Below are 19,529 nucleotides of genomic sequence, written 5' to 3' on the forward strand. Positions count from 1 at the left end.
CATAAAAACAGAGTGGTAATGATCACGATTCTGCAGTTAGCACTATTTCACTAAGACGATCTCATTGTAATATGCTTTTATCATCGTACACAATATAGACTCACATATTCGCCTTATTTTCCTGTGCGCTGACTGTCATGCTGCCATTAAGGGCTTTCAAGTGCTTTCAAGCCCTTTGCAAGCTCTTCAAGTGGAGGACTCCAAACAAAATGTTGGAAACAAAGTCGTCGAGGCTGTATAATTACGCGCGCAGTTCTTCCTCCGCGTAATTGATGTGTAGACCGGTGAAATATGTCTCCTGCAAGCTCATGGGCAAATGTTTTCACGGAGGCTGAAGTCAAGCGAAATAAAATCTAACCTAAAAGACGCGCGAAGTAAAATCTAGCGTCAGAAAAAAACAAAAAACAGTTATCGCCATGACCATCCTTAGGTGTGACAACACCATAATTGTTTATTTGCACTATAGCCTTTTAAAGGCGACACCACCTTTCTGGCCAATTTCAGACTGTCAAACGGCAGTGTCCGCGCCGTTACATTTCCTTGGACATAAAACTAAGAAATAGCATGATAGCTTCCGCGTCCAAGTCAGAGCCATCCTCCAATAGGCTCTTTCGAGACGCTTCACTTGTTCCAGTTGAGATATGTTGCAGGTTCTAGCTGCACACTTACCTGTCAAACGTTGGCGATTGAAGGACATGTCTGGTCCAGCTCATTCGGGTCGATTAGGAATCCACTTCGATGACAATCAAACCACATACCACTGGGTGTCGTGTGGACTACGAGCTTGAGTTTATCCGCGAAGATCCATCGCTGTCCACGATTAGCGCACTCAGTTACACGGATGGACTTTATACGTCACACACTTGGAGCACAGAAAGCACCCACTAGACGCACTGAAACACAAATGTCACGTTAGCAATCCAATAAAAGCTGAGGTCGTGCTGCAGGTGCTGTTCCAGAATCAGCGAACGTCGGAAGTGGGCATGTCGGGTCCTTCTTCTTTTTTATCTTTATTTACAGCAAGCAGGGAACGGCTCCACCAAAGTATTCGACGTTACACTCTGCGAACTGTCTCTCACCCGGAACAAAGCTAACCTGACCGACACCTCTCGGGGGTCATATCGTTCCGAGCCGTCGCCACCGAGAAGCGATGGTGTTGTCGGACTCCGGCAAGGACGGCAGGCAGACATTAGAACAGTAATTCCATTTTAGTTGGTTCACAACGTAGCGTTCAAACTGCCGACAGCACGCCCACTGTCAGCCAGATTCCGTATGGAACGATCTTCAACATCGCAAGGGCGTCGGTGTAGTTCGATTACTGAAGTTCGCTGTGATCCAGAAAAAAAGCAAAGTCTATGCTGTAGTCTGGTTGTGGCGTAATTAAGCTACGACGATCTTCGCAGACTTAAACAGCGTCTTGATTCACGCAGCACTGCTGGCAAACGATGCCTTTACAACTTCACGAAAGTGTTGCAGAACACGCACATTTGGGGGGAGTTAAATGCAGTCCATCAGTTTCTCAAATCGGCTGCAGAGGAACAGTCCAAATGGTACGTCCTGTGGATGGTCCAACACATCTACTCTTGCACATGGGCACTTTTTCTCGGGACGACGTAAGCCAAGGATCGTTGACGGCGTTTTGTTTGACCACGGCGCGACAGATATGACCGTACAAAGCACGTGACCGCGAAAGTTTTGCGATGGGTCTCCGCGCGCCGTCTGATCTCGGGCGGCCCGCGAAAAGCGTCTGCTACCGGTTGCCGGTCCGGTCCTCTTTCGAACGTCGCGCGTGGGACGTCCGCTTGCGGGGCCGAGACCGGAGAGGGGCGGAGCCACCGCTCGCACCACGCGTGGCGCCATCTATTACCTGTTGTACGAAGTTGGCCTTTTCGTTTTGTTTACGTTGCCCGCGTCTTGGAAGCGGGTTGCCGCAAATAACATGCGCGCTGTGGTTCCGTGCAGTGAACAGCCACGGGGAATCACTGCTTGTTACAATTAATTTGGCGTCTAGTATTCAGCATTCCGGAAGCTTCACGTAGCTGCACATCATAATGCGCGAGGTTTAGTGCGTGTGTTTTGATAGCGACATTCGTTTGTTTCTTAGACTGCTTGCTTGTTTGTTTGTTTTTTGTTCTTTTTGGTTTGTTTACTTGCTTGCATGCCTGCTAGTTGGTTTTCTTTCTTATTTGTTTGTAATAAGGCCGAGAGGTGAAATTTACAACATTGCATACGCACATACTAGAGACAGGCGTCAAAAAATTCGGGCTGTTCTCCGTTTTCTTTTCTTTTCTTTTTTTTTTTTGCTCAGAGCTTCACGCACTTGCAATTTCTGAATGTCGCTGTGCGCCTTTAGTTGTCTCTGTCGGGGGAAAAAAAGGTGCTGCTTGTGTTCGTTATGAACATGCTATTTCAGTACCAATATGTTAAGAAATGGTTTAATCATCGCAGCCAAACGCGTCCTTTTTATTGCCTGTTCTTGCATGAACATATATTAGTGGCCACATATATTAGAAGAACCCGGTTCATACGTTTCGAAAACAACAACAACATGGGAATTTGGTACCATCCGGGCAAACTTGCAACTTGAGTGCACTAAAACATCGCGCAGATTCGCTTGATAACAATATCGCGATCGTTAGCACCGGGAAATCGTACGAAACGGGAACGCTTCATCGAGGTTCTACTGTACTGATTCTACGTTGCGAGGATCATAGAAAACTGCAGTTATTATTGTTGTTGGATGAGAAGTGCCAGTGGGCACTCCCGATAACCAGTCTCGATCGTGCTGGTAAAAAAGAAAAAGAAAAAAAAAGCAGATCATACAGTACCAAATACGGCAGCGAAGCTAGTCCAAGTGCAGCTCGAAGTCAAAGGCCAGAGACACGACCACCAGGGAGCTTTCAGCGTACTTCTATGTAAAATATTCGAGAACAAAAAAAAAACAAAAAAAAAGCTCTGGGGTCTTGCGCACCAAAACCACGGTATACCATTATGTGGCACATCGTAGCCGGGGACTACGGATAACTTTTAACTAACAGGGATTCATTAATGTGTACATAAACCTAAGTACACGGGTGTTTTTTAAATTAGCTGCCATCAAAATAAGCAGCCGCCGTGGCCGGGAATCGAACCCGCGACCTCGAGCTTAGCCGCGAAACACCTTAGGCGCTAAGATACCATAGCGAGTGTTCTAAGAACACTATCGTCACCATTAATAAAATGGGTGGTTAATGACAGTGAATAGTATAATAAATCTGTACAATTTTGTTGCATTAAGTCTGCGGAGCTCCTCAGCTGCTCTTCACATCGCTGACACAACAGCACCAACTCCCTCGTAGAAACCCCATTAGCATCGTTATTTATGGCAGCCCTTCTTAAACTGAACTCGAGATGCTCGCCCTTCTCTGTACCGATACGGCTCTCTTAAAGGGCGATAACAAAAAGAACGCCCTCAGCTTGAGGTCTTCTGTGTATACAAACGGGACCCGTAGCGCACGCAGACGTGACCGATCCCACTGACAGTTCTTATCTGTAACCACGCTCAGCACAATGAGACGCGGCCACGAGCCCCAAATAAGTGGGGGCCCCAGCTGCCCTTTTGTTTTTTTGTTTTTTTTTTTCATCTCCGTGTGATGTAACGCCGTCATTTTCGGCCTGCGCGGAGCGTTATCGCGGCCGCTGCCAACAAATCGCTTGCGTGGTCCTATCTGTTGTCGACTTGCTCGGTGCAATTTAGTATGCGCTCGAAGACTAAACCACGGGGCCTATTTATTGCTAATGGAGATCCGCGCGTCGCCTGCTCGACGCAGACGGCTAGCAGACGACGCCGCGGAAGCGCTAGAGGCGCCATCTGGATACGTCCGCTTTAATTATCTGAGGAGAAAGAAAATATCGGAGATAAAAGAGCGATCGTCCTTCGTGTTTTTCGGATGGGGGGCGCGGTTGTCGCTGCTCTCTCATGGCTGTCTCCGCAAGTTCACAAAAGAACCAAACAGGGAGGATGGCCGCGAGCACGGATCTCGCACGTGGCGGCCTTGTCTTGTGGCTTTGTTAGGGCGCGAATGCGTCTTTTTTGTTAGATGCGTTTTCCACTGCCGGGCCTACCCCCGCTTCTAATTCTTCCGAGCCGGGATTGTTGTGCGTGGTGGCGCTGTTGTAAAAGGCGGCTCGTGTGAGGGAGGAGTGGCTGGCAGGCACAAGGCAGGCTGATCGTCGTCTGCTTTGCCACGGCGGCATCTTTGTCGTCTGCTACGCGGCCTTTTGAGGATCCGCCGACAACGCGGGGATCCCCATTTCGCTCCCAAGATCCTCCACTCCGGCGCCTTTATTATTTTTGTTTTCGTTCCGCTTCGAATTGTCTAGCTGCGCTCCGCGTTTCTCTTACTTTACCGTCACGTGCTTAGCCGCGGGCTTAAACATGGTAGCGAGCCAACAGTTATCCGGGGCCGGAGAAATGTTTTTGTTATGAACGCAACCCTCGAGCCTTCCGGAATAGTTCACGGCAAGGAAGAAAATACCCCTGGACCGGAAAGGGAGACCGCGCGGCTTCTGCAGTATGAAGGGGGCTTTCTGATAAGAACTGTGAACTGCGTGCGGGGGTCCGGCAGACCATCGTAAATTTCAACAGGCTTCTTTCTAGGCTCCTGTCTTTCATGAGATTTTATTTCTTTACAACGGCGTACACAGCAGAGGACCCGTCTGTGGTTTAGCGGCTCCTTTCTGTTCCGCTCAATGTCGGAATAGCTATCATTTGTAAGCAGCTATAGTACCGCTGAGGTCGAAGTTTGGCGGGCCGGTTTCTCCTCGGAAAGCGTGTCTGCCTTTATCTCTTTACTTTATTTATTAATTTGTTCGTTGTAAATGCTGCCGCGTTCGTCGCATACGAATTTGTCTGCCTACACGGCACGCACAACACATTTGGCGCACTTTGCGCGCACTGATTGATTTGTTGTGAATGACAATGAGGCAATATAAACATCGAGAGAAGATATCCGATGGCTGGAAAGCAATACGCCAAAGGTGGAATGGACGTGTCCTTTATGGGTGACGTGCGTGAGAGGGAATTCTGAAACAAGGTCGCTGCAGACTGTATCCTCGTCAACGAATATGGTCAATAATAATTTAATATTACTGCTATTATAAGTACAGAGTAGCCAACCACACGCTTTTCTGGTTAACCTCTCTGCCTCCCGCCTTCCTTTCATCCTTGCATAAGTAGTAGCAGCACTAGTACTAGTTAGTGCAAATTTTAAGGCTGTTGTAGACTTAATCTTTCTAATGATATGTCGAGTGATTAGAAGTCATAATCAGCGCATAAGTTGGTTCAAATGTGTAATAAGGCCACTTAAAGTGAAACAAATGTTAAGGGAAATAAAGTGAGTCAAATGTGAATTAAGAACGAAACTAACGTTAAAGGGAGAGGTGAATCACACGTGCCGGCGACGAAGCCTCAGCATGCAGAACCATTTGTGATGTCTAGGCGACAACCGAAAGAGAACACGTAAGAACAGTGAAGCATTGGAGTAGCCGTAGGGGGGGGGGGGGGGGGTTGTAGTGGTTGAAACCTGCCCCCGAAATTTGAACAGTTTGCAACACACATCAAACACACGCATGGACATACGTGAAGTGGGTTCGGAGTCCCATCCCCTTACCCCAGCCCTGGCTACGCTTCTGATAGCTAGGAAGTAACGACTGGAAACGCCAAAACAATTCTACGAGTGCCACGGGAGAACATGGGTTTTCGCCTGTGCCCTTTCTTTCTCGCCCTCACTACCCTTCCTACAGGCACTACTTCCTTCTCGCCACTTATTTCGTCATAAAGCACGTGGACAATGTCAGCACTAAGCGTAGAGCCGATCGGGATTTCGAGCGCTTTTCGGCTACACGCTGTTATCTCCGCTTGCGCGGTCGAAAACGCGCAAAACAAAGTGAAATAATATGATCGCGCGCAATACTCATGCGAGACGAGGCAGACCGCATGGTAAATCCGGGCAGCAGAGAATTCACAATTGATATACGTCGCATGTTGGCCCATCGAGAGCTTATTTCCTCACGACGTCACGTGAACAGACTGTTGACGTCACGAATTATGCCGGAAAGACGGGAAACGCCAGGAGATAACAGCGAGCTCATTCTTTGTATTTTTAAAAGTTGTTTAAAGGGCATTAAAACCCTAGAAAAGAGCATGCAGTGGCGTACCCCAGAAAGCTACGGATTATTCAGTATGTACAACAGCCGTTCCTGTTTCAGAAGGTGTCTCAGTTAACTTTAGACAAGGCTTTAAAATATTCCATAACACACCAGCGGAAGGCAACCAAATGAATGCCATTGCAATGGCATGAAGCAGGTAATTATGGTGTATTTCTTTTGCTGCAGAATCGGCCTCTTCCACCTTGCAACTCAACGTGACCTGAACAGAAACGTCACGTGCATGAATGGTAGAGCATTCGCGCTAATTATCGCCTTTTTTACCTTTGTCTGATTTCGGCTGATATAATTTTTATTGATGTGATATAAGAATATATACTGACGTATAAACAACGCGCTCGCGGCAACTCCTTACCTCTTCAGTTTGTGGAACATACAACATACAGTGTTCAAAATTACGTATCAAGCAGCTTTCTCACTGTAACACCAGAACATAAAAGAAATATGTGGTACATACAATGTACAATTTAAATAACACCACAGTACTGCAAAATAAAGTATCAAAAATACAAATAATATTGTGACCTAAAAACTCACAGCGTCCCTTATGCGTTCACATCAGACGACTGGCTTCCTTTTCTTCCCAGCTGATGTATTGAACATCCCCGCGTTTCTGCGAGATATATCTGCCCATAACGTGGTTTTGTGGCCTTCACGGACTGTGACAATTAGGGAAGAGACGTGTGCGACGAGCCCTTCACAGTGGAGTTCTCTTAGATCAAGTACAGGCCGTCCAATATAATAATAATGTCTGGGGTTTAAAGGGACCGACAACTGGCCAGAACGGGTGATTAGATCCTGGTGGAAATGAAAAGGCCGTGAATTATAGTGACAGATTCCAGAACACTTTTCGCGATCTGAGTAGGATTTATATTTTTAAATCGCGTTTAAAAGTAACAAAAACCGGTATGTCGCGCAGCCTAGCGCGAGCGCCATGAACCAGACGTATGCAGTCTTAAGCACTTTGTTGTACGTAGTCTAATGCTTTTACACGCACCAGAACGAGGGCTGAAAATTTGAATATGTATGTTATTGTCAATTCCCGTTTCTTTCTGAGGTAAAAGAAGTAAAGCATGAGATGCGGCGCTGCTTTCGTGGCTTCCAGTGAAACGGAGGCTGCGGCGCATGCGCGCAGCGTCCGGCGGCGTTTCCCGCGTAGCTCGACTCTCGTCTGCTCTCGTCGTATCGGACTTTTGGAGAGTAGCACGCGAGTTTGCGCTGCTGCTCGCAAAATGCCATCGACTTACTGTTCTGTGGAGGATTGCTACCACTTCATGAACAGCACTGCTGGCGTATTCTACCACTTGTTTCGTTTTCGAAGGCTTAGCTCGGCTTGGCTTGACTAAAATGTGATAAAGCGACCTGTGTACGGCCAAAGTACTTCTACAAGAAGCCCCAGAAAAACGCTATAACTATTGTAAAATAATTTAATAGGCTAGAAAGCAGTAGTCGCGGCACCGCAGGCTTTGCAAACGTAACATTGCCTTTTCATACTTAGGGCATAACTTGTCACCACTGCTGGCGTATAATCGCTACCGCGCTCACCTCTCACTGTTTCCAGCATGTGATATTAAGACTGCATAATCGGTGCAGATCGAAACACTCTGATTACAAATGTTTTACGGCGTTCTCCGCGTTACCACTCAGTGATTAGAAGCTCTGACCGGTAAGCTACCCATTGCACTCAAGAAAACGGGTACCACAAAAGTTGGTTGTCGATCCCTTTAACGTCCCGAAAAGTGCAGGCCGTCCAAAATGACCCGCGATACGGACTTAAGGTTAAACCTCACTGTCCCGACGTGGGAGCCGCCGGCGTCAATTGAAGGGTCGATCTTCAGGACCCGAATGTTTTCTTACAGCCTCAAGGATCGGAGGCACTGCAAGCTTTCTGCACCTCAACTGCTTATGCACTGCCTCCGTGATCGGCCCACCTGTGACCAAGCGAAGCTCTCATGTGATATCGTCATCGAGCGAGGGTACGTTATGTGACGATAGTGACGTCACGATGACGTCACAAATATTCATGATGACTGAGGGGCGCGAGAAAACGGCACACAACGAAAAGAAGTACACGGGACGACGCGCTATCGTCCCGTGTACTTCTTTTCGTTGTGTGCCGTTTTCTCGCGCCCGTCATCATGAACAAATACCAACTCGCCCAACTTTTTACCTTACTGGTCACAAATATTGGCAGTATGTGACGTCATCGAGCGATGACGATTTTTTGTAACACTCGTGTTGACGCTGCCGAGGGTCAACTTTCGCGGTTGAGGAGACATCTAAGGCTGTTCGTCTAAGATGTTCAGCCGGTAGCACATACATCACTAAGATTTATTACCACATATCATCATCATAACAGGCAACACTGCATCATAGGCGTATCTACCGGGGGAGCAAGGGGGGCCCTAGCCCCCCCCCCCCCCTTTCGACAGTGGTTATTGTCGACTGCAGACTGGGAAACTGACTAGTCAGGCAAAGCTTTACTTGAACACAGCAATAACGTAATTTTGTGATAAAATTTTCCTACGATTCTGCTGTGACGACTGTCCTCCGTTTGTCATGACCACGCAGTGTAGGCTACCTGCGGTGCGGGCTGCCTATTTGCACGCTTGTGCGTCTTGTGCTCGAGATTGCAGAGGAGGCTATCGCTCAGCAGGGGCTCTATAACATTACAGCGATCTGTCATGGTTTTATTTTGTCCTGCCTGGCCTGAAATTTAGGTAATTCGTGACGAAAATATGGGCGGGAACCAGTAAACGTTTTAAAGCCCGATCAAACGCTCTCCTTTTTCAGTAAATTCAGTTTCTTTGATAACGAATAGCATCACAACTGCCTCATATTCAAGCTGCTGCGAGTAGATGAGTGTGCAGAAGTGTCTAGTACTTTAGATGTGCCTAGCCGGGACACCTAAAATAGATTCCCACTTTAGTCCCCAATTAGCCTGCTTCACTTGACTTATCATATGGTAGCCTGCAGCGATCGTGGCGGGTTTAACAAGGCAGTGGACTCGAGCACATTGAGAAGCCCAGCTTCCAAGTTTGCCCCGTTACTTCTACCAGGGAGATGATCGGCGTCCACGGTTTTCTGGACTAAGAAGGCTGCCTATATCTGCAAAGGATTGTGTCTGTTCCTAATAATGTTTATTTCTCTCTCTACCTCTTTATCAGCAACGATGAGTTCACACAGAGTTGTACACGCGCAAAAACAGCTCAGCATCGTTATACTACAGCAGAAAGTATCTACCATACACATATGAACCCATCTCGCCCGCTGCTATAAGCAGCCGCTGTTAATGTGATTGGCGGGCAGCATTCTCAAATTACGTTCAGAAAGAGACACTGTGTGGCTATTCCGAAAAAAAAAAAAAAAGATTTATTGTTCGTCACAGTAATGTGCTGCTTATTGTGCACACTTCATTTTAACGCCGCGAATTTTCGCAGACTTGTGACGTCGCTTAGCAATTGGAGGCGATATTATGGCACATTGAAAATTTTTGACGAATAGCGAAGAACCAAGGACAAACAATACGCCGTATTGAAAATAGTTCATTATTATTATTTTTTTACGCAGTCATGCGTACGTGGTAATTACGTGGTCGATCACTTACGCGTCATTTGTTGCGTCGTTTTACGAGCAGGTGCGGTGAGCATGACCCAGAAAATTTCGACCAATCATTAACAGCTAACGACCTATACGGAAGGAAACAATGCGGGTTAGTTTAACGTTATAATCGCCCATATTGTTTCAGGGAAAATTTGAGCCTACAAATTTCACGTAGGCTATTTACTTCGAGGAACTAGAGGGGACGAGTACAGGGCCACTTCACCGCTTTTCCGTCCACCCCCCACCCAAGCTGGGAGAAGTAGGAGGGCAAGGAACGACACCTAGAATATAAATGCGTAGTCATTTATAATGTTATAACTATACACAACCAGCTGAATGTGGTTTGCTTAGGTATTAATCGACTGAACTTGGTCTTCTTCTTAAGAAAGACTTTATATTAGAGGGCTCTAACAGTAAAGAAATTGGCACTCGGCTTATCCTGAAGACTTCTGCGAAGTACCTTGCTTTGTCAGCCACATGTTTTTTTTTTTTTTTATACGTGAGAACTTAAGGTACTAGAGTAATAGCAAGTTTTTCATACTCATCGTATCTACAACGCCAAACTAAGACATGTGCTTCTAAGACTGGGAAGTTTGCTGATGGAATGATCAGATGATCAGGTTAAATTTGGGCGTACTTTTTAAACCTCACGGTAATATTTCCAAAATGTTATACACTGCTGTGTTGTCGCGGTATAGGGCGGCCCAGCCTGCACAATCTGTGCAGATTGTACCTTGATTTAAAGCAAACTGTTTTGAAAAGCAAGTCATGTGATCAGCTCTATGAATATGAAAAACACCTCAAATAGTATATATATATATATATATATATATATATATATATATATATATATATATATATATATATATATATATATATATATATATAGATATATATATATATATATATATATATATATGTATATATATGTATATATATATATATATATATATATATATATATATATATATATATATATTTCCCAACATTTAGAAAATAACCATTACTATTTTCCTCAATAGCGCGGTTTTAGGAAGGGTTTGTCTTGTGAAACACAGCTGCTAAAATGGACTCATGATCTATTTTCTAATACGGATGGTAACACACAGAGCATATATATATATATATATATATATATATCTATATATATATATATATATATATATATATATATATATATATATATATTCGGCGGACAGAGTGAGCGACGCCAGCCCCCCCCCCCCCCCCCCCCCCCCCCCCCCCCACTCGCGAACGTTGGTACGCCACTGCACTGCATAGTAAACTACGACATAGACATGCTGAGTACATTAAATGCGGTAATAACTGCAAACAATGCCAATCTCTTGGTTTTTTACGTACCAGAACCACGATGTGATTATGAAGCATGATAGTGCAGTAGTGCGGCACTATCCAGACTAATGTTGACCACGTGGGGTCTTACGTACACGGGTGTCATGCATTTCGCCCCCATCAAAATGCGGCCGCCGTTGACCTGACTCGAACCCGCGTCCTCTCGAGGTTTAGCACTGCGGTACCTTTCCTGATAAGACGCTACGGCGGTTAACATGTCGGTTAATTTAGGCAATCTGCTCTTAGGACAGCAACATATTGTCTGAGTAAAACCTTGGTTCAATGCTACAGATTTTTTACTAAATCTTTCTTATTTAAAGGGGTACTGACACAAAATTTCGCGGCCGAGATAGCCTGCTGGATCGATTTCCGTGTACGTGCGTGTACCATCTGCAAAATATCGACAGCGAATAAAGCTTGGAAGGTATTTTATATGAATTTTGAAGTTCGCATGCGCGATCCAGCATTATAGGCCGCACCTATTGCATTGACACCCTCGGAGGAGACCCGAGGTGACCCCCCTACTTCCCCTACGTAACCGTTGTAGCCGGTGCAACAAGTTATGATGACGTCGTAGCCGCCATTTCTGTTTTGACGCGCTCGCCGCAGCGCTGTTGGTGTCTCAAGGAAATCGTCGCCAACAGACGACGATGAGGAGGACGACGACAACGAGGACGATGAAGGCGACGACATCGCGTAGCACGTGCGGCAAGCGTGCGAATGCGAGGAGACGACGCGAACAGCGCGGAAGTGCGTCACACTTCTGTGTGCTGACGTAATCGAGCGCTGCAGCCGCTAGGTGGTGATAGTTGCACCCGGAGGCTTGTCGTTTTTGAAACCGAAACTGACACTGGTCGGTAATGAGGAGCCTGTAATTAATTATTTGTCGCGCGCTGCAGCAAACGATGTGCCGTGTTATGACTAACAGGCCCCCAGCAACACATTGCAGCAAAAAAACGCGAGGCCAAAATATTTGTGTCAGTACCCCTTTAACAAACCTCGCGTGCATTATATTCAGCAATAGTTCCGGTGAGAGTGTTGTAGATCATTCTAGGAAACATTCAACTCAGTTGCTTGCAACTTCTTGTCATGTAATCATCCTTTTTTCTTTCTGTTGATAAAGAATGGTCGAGAAAGGGAAATTTAGAGAGCGCGCCGCGTGTCTGCTTGCGCCTTGCGATTGCATCTAATGTGTACATGTTCACATGATTAGTGTAACAGTGATTACTGCCGCAGTCCCCTCTCAGCGAAGCAACTGCGCAATGTCGCACGAGCAAAGTCAACAACGCGTAGTTGCTTGAAATCGCGACGTGTGTACGTATCACAGTTGCTTTCGCCGCTTCAGCGAGCTCATTGCCAGCAGAGCCAGGGCCCAGACAAACGTAATGAAATGATTGTTCCACTTCGCAACTTCTGATAAATGTAAAATGCGCATTTTTACGCTAAACATGCATAACAGCGCACCAGGACACGGTGTTGAACACGGCGTAAAACGCCACGCGTCGGCGTAGGGCGACCAGTGTGCTTCGATCTAAAGAGGTAAAAAAAAAAGGTGTTCACTGAAGTGTCGTGACTGAAGTGTGCTGTACAAAGGTATATTTAAAAAAAAAAAAAAAGCCTGAGAAAAAAAAAATTTGCCGTGACCAGGATTCGAACCTGGGTTATTGCGGCCACAACGCAAGGTACTAACCACTATACGATCACGGCTACCCGACGGGCGGAAGCTGAGCGCTTCTGGGTGTATGCCAAGGCTTGGGCAGTATTCTCGCGTGTGTGTTTATGCAGTTTCGCGTTGATTTCCTGTGTTTAACCTGCAATAACAGGCTCATGCGACCGGTGACTGTCGTCTTAATCTCTCGAGCACCAGCGAAAGAAATGTTTGGCGGCCTATGCGGCGTTTTTTTCCAACACGAAGCGCATTTTGCGGCAGCGGACAACTCACGTACTCAAGATTCGGTGTTGCCCGTAATGCAATGAGTGACGGGCATACGGGTAGATAACCATTTTTACAGAGATTACGAATGCATTCTTTGTAACTGCATCGTAATCAATGTGTTGGCCCTGCGAAATGGCGGAAATGAAACATTTTCTGGTCGTTCGTAGGTGCGGTAATTATGTGTGCAGTGTTGTGTGATTCGACCGCTGTGGTGAACATGTAGAAGTTCATAACTACTTTCGTATTTCAGCAGCAGTTCAATAAGGCTCAATCACAACACCTCGCGACGCGATCAGTCAGACCCGATGCATGACGACGTATCTGAGCACTGCCTCTTAGCATATGCTGTCAGTGATACCGAAGTTGTAATTAAATTCTAGTTTGCTTATGGTCGAATTTCGCAAAAAAAAAAAAAAAAGTGTGGTGCAAAAAAAAATTGAAACTGCCGAAACCCGGGATCGAACCAGGGACCTTTAGATCTTCAGTCTAACGCTCTCCCAACTGAGCTATTTCGGCACATGCCACGGCTTCTTTTTTTTTTTTTTTTTTCTTTATTTTTTGGCGCCAAGCTCTGCTAGGTTCCACTCCACGTACTTCTTTCTGGGGAATCGTTGATACCGGTGAATTTTCAAAGATCATGAGTTGGTTGCAAGTGTTTTCGAAGTTGCTAGTAATTACAAATGTTTGGTTTAGGTCGCTTTATGCTTGATGCGACAGACGTTGTTGTCAATGCTGCCGAGGCGGGGATCTTGTGTGTTGTGTTTTGACTGTGTTGTCTCTCTGGGGGGGGGGGGGGGGTTAGCAAATGAATGGGGGGGGTGGCAAAAATTCTGGGGGGCTCCCCTCCCCCTTCCACTGAATTTTGACGAAAGGTACAGACAGGCACATAGTTTTCACGACATGTACAGAAACTGCCTTTTGAATTTAGTGTACGATCCTTTAATTTTCCATTTCAGCATGCGTTTTCTTTTTTCTTTTCTTTTTTGTCGCGACATACGCCGTCTTGTCTGGCTTGCCGCATGAGCTGGTGTTTCGTGCACGATGTTGAAAACCATTTGAGCAGCATGCATCTTTTTGCCATATTTGCCGTTTCTATAGGCGATACAGGTTTAGATGCTCGTCTTTAGAGCATGTGCTGCGGTATCAAAACTATCGAGCGTAGTGGACGTCTGCGCGCAGGAGAACAGTGACTCATAGTCACCTATCGTCCCACCCACATCTCTCTCTCTCCTTACTCCGTGAGGAGTCGCAGGCTAGAAACAGGACGATTCTTCGTTTCGCGACTCTTTAGCGGACCAGTGGTGAGTAGTGGCGTTTGCCCTATTTTTGGGGTGTCATTCAAGACACCGAAAATTAATATAACAAATTGTCGGAACGCCGGGATTTAAAACACCGAAAATTTAAAAAAAGCCGAAAATTTAAAATGCCGGAACATCAAAAGGCCGGCATCACCTAGCTTCCAGATAAAGTATCTTGGCCTTGTACGATGTGCACGAGCTTTCGCCCTCTCTTCTAATAGCCATGAAAGGTTCCCTTCGCATGGTTCAAGCATTCAAAAAAGTAAAAATGCATTTCTGCATATCTCGTCGCACAGTAGAGTGATTCCTTGTTTATGACATTTCGGACTGACAAGTTGTGTGCAATTCATAGGAAACTTAGAACGTCGCGCTGCAGAAACTCCCGGCCATGTAAAGTTGTTGGTTCTGAAGTCGCCCTCGACCATGGGCGTCCGGAGCGGGGTGCAAGGGGGGCGGCTGCCCCCCCCCCCCTGGAATTTCGGATAATATCTTTCTATGCAGTAGCAATAAGCTGCACACGTTCGTTAGCACACAAAAGGTCCGCATATCCGTGTGAGACGGCCTTCAGGATTGCCAGCCAACTTTGCACCTTATTACATATTATTGACTAACCTTGCCGGTCAAGTCACAATAGTGAACCCCCCCCCCCCCCCCCCAATGGATGCACCCCCCTGGAAAAATTTCTGCGGACGCCCTTGCCCTCGACGTTGAACTCCTGCACGGCAGACGGCTCGTGTGGCAGTCAGCATTCCTCTGCCTTCTCACAATATGGCACAAGGCTTCATCACTTGGAAAGGGCTGCCTTGAAGACGCCTAAACATCTGCCGTGACCTGCTGCACGATCTTCACGGGTGCATTGCCCGAGGCCAGCGCCAGAGGCTTTTATCCATTCTAGAGTACGAAGAATTGTAACTCTGCAGATATCCCGAGCATGGCTTGCGTAGGTCACCGTCTCCGAGATGACCTTGTGAGTATGTTCTACAGGAAGGTCGGTAATTACTCTATATACATATATAGCGTTGCATTCGCATCGCTTTTCGCACCTCCACTTGTGTCTACAAGCTACTTTTTTGTCAAGCCCGTAAACATAACCGTCTTTACAGCTAAGTTTTGCCTTTTCCCTTCTGGGAGCACACCACAACCGCATGTTCGTCCATTTCGCTCCGAATCAGTCAAATGATCGCTGCCGCATATTTATGCTGCTCTTGTTACGCTGGACACCGGGCAGCGTTGTTGTTTGCATGATTGATGCAGCGCTTAAGACGGAGACGTAAAGGAACACAGAGTGCACAGAACGGGCGCTCTGTGTTCCTTTACAACAAAAAACAGCAGCGTTGTTGTTTTTTTACTGCTGACCCATAAGAGCTATCTTGTGTGATTGACATGCCTAGCTTTACAACAGACAGAAAATTTAAAAAAAAATTACCTCAGTTTAATATACTGATACTGATCACAGTGCAGAACGAGTTAAACAAGCTTGTGTCAATGGAAAGTGATATGGCGGAAAATTAACAAGTGGGTAAAGCGCGTCATCTCTTTTTTCCCCTGGTTTTCGGCGTTATGTCCCGTCGGCATTTTGATTTTTCGGCATTTCGTTTCTTGGCATTTCAATTTTTCGACATTCAAATTTTTCGACGTTCCGACATTCGGCCTTTTCATAGTTTGGCCTCCTGATTTTCGTCGTTTTGATAGGGACCCTATTGCGAAAGAGAAGAGCTGCGAAAGAGAGGACCCCTATTGGGAAGGACTGGCGACCGACCTCTGGAGTTTGTGCTAGAGTATGTATACGTATAGGCAAATCACTGAGAGGGAAGCTTTCCCATGAAAAGGAGGTCTAAGAATAAGGACGGACTGTTGCAGCCGACACTCCCAAATAATAAGAGGCCATTTAACGCAGTCCCTAATACGGAAAGTGTACCGTCACTGTATACTGCCAGTAAAACAACAAATATGGGGCAGGAACATTGAGAATAACAAAGAATCTCAAGAAGAAGTTTAGAATGACGCGCTGCAGCGTGTGATGGAACGAAAAAAAATCACAGCATATCCACGGAGTGAATGATGATGAGTGGGCGAAGCTCCGGAGGTTCATCGGTAAACCGTGAATCTTCCGTGAATTCTGCCCAGTACATCATCACCGACGTGAGATCGGGCGCGTTTATACTAAATGTTCGATGAGTTATGACGACTTGCAGCTCACTTTAATTTTACATGTACGCTGTGAATTTTCATTGTTTAGAAAACCATTGCTTTAGAAAACACCTGGCGTCTTTCGTTAAGCAGCTGGCGTCTTTTCGTTTTGCTTTAGAAACATCTGGCGTTCTTTCGTTTTGCTTTTGCAAAACATCTGGCCTCTTTCCTTGGTTTATTTTATCAATCAACGGCGTTTTGAACAAAATTTTTATTTAATCACGCACAGGAGAAATCTCACCAGGCACTACCTTGGAGGTAAAGAATGGCTGCTAATGGGAATGAGAGACAGAAGAAGTCGGCTTTTAGCTAACGCTGCGAATTTTTTACTGTTCAACAACGCACAGGAAAAATCTCCCACCGGCACCACCTTGGAGGTTAAAGCGTAAGACTGGTTACGCACTACGACTACTACGACTACGACTACGAGGGACGAACGGCTGCCGCCTTAAGGAGCTTCGCCCCTAAAATGATAGACGTACGTAACTCTATATGAGTGGAGCGGAATGGATTACAGAAGAAACAGGGTAGTCGGCATTCTATATAGCTGACATTGAGAAGAAATAGTGGACCTGGGCATATTGCAAGGACAGATGAGCGATGGTCAGTTAAAGCTGCGGAATGGATGCGAAGAGATAGAAAGATGGATGACACAGTGTTGACGGAGTGACGAAATCATGAAGTTCGCGGCAGAAGTAAAACGGTATTGATCGCGCAGGATAGCGTAAATTAGGCATCACTGGCAGAGGCCGTCGTTCCGCAGTGGACATAAAATAGACTGAAAATAATCGTGAATGAAATCAACCATATTCATTGGGAACATATTCTTTGGGTCAATAACATTTCCAGAAACATGCCATGTTGAGTCTCTGCAGTGGCTTCCTTAGAACACGATCTTGAAGAGTTACTGACACCAAAATTTTCGTCTGACGCCTTTTTTGCTGCAATATGTCTCTGGGGGCATATTATTCGTAACACGGTCCATCGCTTACTGCGGAGCGCGGCAGATAATTAATTACAGTCTGTTTATTGCCGACCGATCCCAGTTTCGGTTTGGGAAAGCTCTAAGAACGACAAGCCGCCGGGTGCAACTAAAGCCATCTAGCGCGTGAAATGATACACAGAACTGTGACGCACTTCCGCGCCGCCAGCATCAACTGCTGGCGTTTTCTCGTTGCCGCATATGTTGCGTCATGTCGCTGCGGTCGTCGCCGTCTTCATCAACGTCGCATGGCGCCAAGGACTTTCTTGTAGTGATGCAGAACTATCGGTAAATTGGCTATCGATAGTATCGATAGTTTTTTTGAAACTATCGATAGTGTATAGTGCTACTATCGAGAGTGCAATCGGTAGTACCATCGTTAATATTACTATAGCGATTCATTACAAAATCTTAACAGCGCATAGAACGATTAGGAAGGGACGGGACAACAGAGGTAAAGAGCGCTTCAGCCCTGCCAAGCGTCAACCCTTGCATACTACAGCGATATTACTGCCATGCGTGTTTATTGCTTTGTTTTGACGTATTCGGGTTTCACCCACAAAAAGACTGTTAGCAACGTTTGACGCAGACCGCGTCGTAATGTTTGAGAAGCTTCACGATTGGTTGAGTTCATTCTGTTAGGATTACGCGTCGGACGCGAATAGTCAATTTTATTTGAGAGCTTACGCGCGCACCAGCGATAACGCTGGAAGATTCGATGACTGATCTATAAACGACGACGTGTTCCACAGATGATCAGATCACTCGACAGCCGACGACTGTTCTCGTTGCTATCAGTGCGCAGCATGTATCGCTTGTATTATGAGTTTAGATTTTCTAGGAATAAGTTCGCTCAAATAAAGAGCTTCGTATGTCTTAGTCTTGTTGCAGCATTCTTCACCGTCGCAACCACGTGACAATACTATCGATAGTGGTGTGAATAATGATGCGGTTGCCGGCCGCCCATATTGCCTAAATATTTACGATAGCCTACTACCAGTTTCGCTTAATTTATGAGCAATTTTTGGCAGAGAAATTAATTATTTCCGCAGTGAAAATGACGGAATGTCACCATCAATAAATTTGTATCCAAATTTAACCAGTTACACCTTACAATGAACTTCTTGATATCATTTATTTTTAAATCATAAAATGCAATATAATTTGAAGCCGCAGAGTCCCACCACATGTAACGCCTTCCTTTTCGCTACCGCTGAACAGTTTGACTTTATGATCATGTGTCAGCAAAGCACTCTGGTGAAGAACACAATCATGTCAACTTTCGTGCTCTTCAGCCTGCTCCTCCGGCTGCACTATGTACCACGCGCGCGGGGCACCAAGTTTATTCTGCAGTGAGTTCGCGCTTTTATTTTATACTATCGATAGTACCATCGAATTTTTTACTATCGATAGCGCTATCGATAGTTTTTTTCACTATCGATAGTTCGATAGTGACTCAGCTATCGATAGTATCGATAGTACCATCGATAGTTCTGCATCACTACTTTCTTGAGGCTTCGACACGGGCACGGATTCGCGAGCAGCCGCCGAATCATAGCATGGTGAGGCAAGCGTGGCCCAAGGGCATTGGCGACTCTGACGTCATCATTCTAGCTGCTCGGAGCTCGGCCGTAGTGCTGATGTCTCGGAAGTTGGGGGTCATATTCAGGTCACTTCGGATGATGTCAATGTCGCGAGGTGCTGGATCACGCACGCGAACTTCAAAATTGCTGTATTTGCTGTTGAGGTTTGGTAGCATGATGTACGCATGACGGGAATCCATGCCGCAGGGTATCTCAGCGGCGAAATTTCGTGTCAGTATACCCCTTAATTGCTGCCAACATACAATCATGCGGGCCCTAGACGACGGTCGTCAGAGTTTATGACGTCACGGTGAGCTGACACCTTCAAGAGCAGCGCCGCCACATGTGCTTCCTTACTACGTGTCTTCTGGCTTCTC

General features: G+C 46.1%; 1 protein-coding gene and 2 non-coding genes across 3 annotated transcripts in view; all 3 read right to left on the reverse strand.

Annotated features, from left to right (window-relative positions):
- Positions 1-1,761, reverse strand: part of LOC119399331 (heparan sulfate glucosamine 3-O-sulfotransferase 6) — a 98,265-nt gene extending 96,504 nt beyond the window's left edge. The window contains exon 1 of the mRNA XM_037666148.2: positions 670-1,761. The gene's annotated coding sequence lies outside the window, so the exon portion shown is untranslated. The remainder of the gene's footprint in view (positions 1-669) is intronic.
- Positions 1,762-12,798: 11,037 nt separating this feature from the next.
- Positions 12,799-12,870, reverse strand: Trnah-gug (transfer RNA histidin (anticodon GUG)). Its single transcript has one exon. It is a non-coding gene; the product is annotated as a tRNA-His (tRNA).
- A 672-nt stretch (positions 12,871-13,542) lies between these two features.
- Positions 13,543-13,615, reverse strand: Trnaf-gaa (transfer RNA phenylalanine (anticodon GAA)). The gene has a single exon. It is a non-coding gene; the product is annotated as a tRNA-Phe (tRNA).
- Between the last annotated feature and the right edge of the window lie 5,914 nt (positions 13,616-19,529).

The sequence above is a fragment of the Rhipicephalus sanguineus genome, chromosome 7, assembly GCF_013339695.2.
Source record: "Rhipicephalus sanguineus isolate Rsan-2018 chromosome 7, BIME_Rsan_1.4, whole genome shotgun sequence".
In the NCBI taxonomy this organism is placed as follows: Eukaryota; Metazoa; Arthropoda; class Arachnida; order Ixodida; family Ixodidae; genus Rhipicephalus; species Rhipicephalus sanguineus.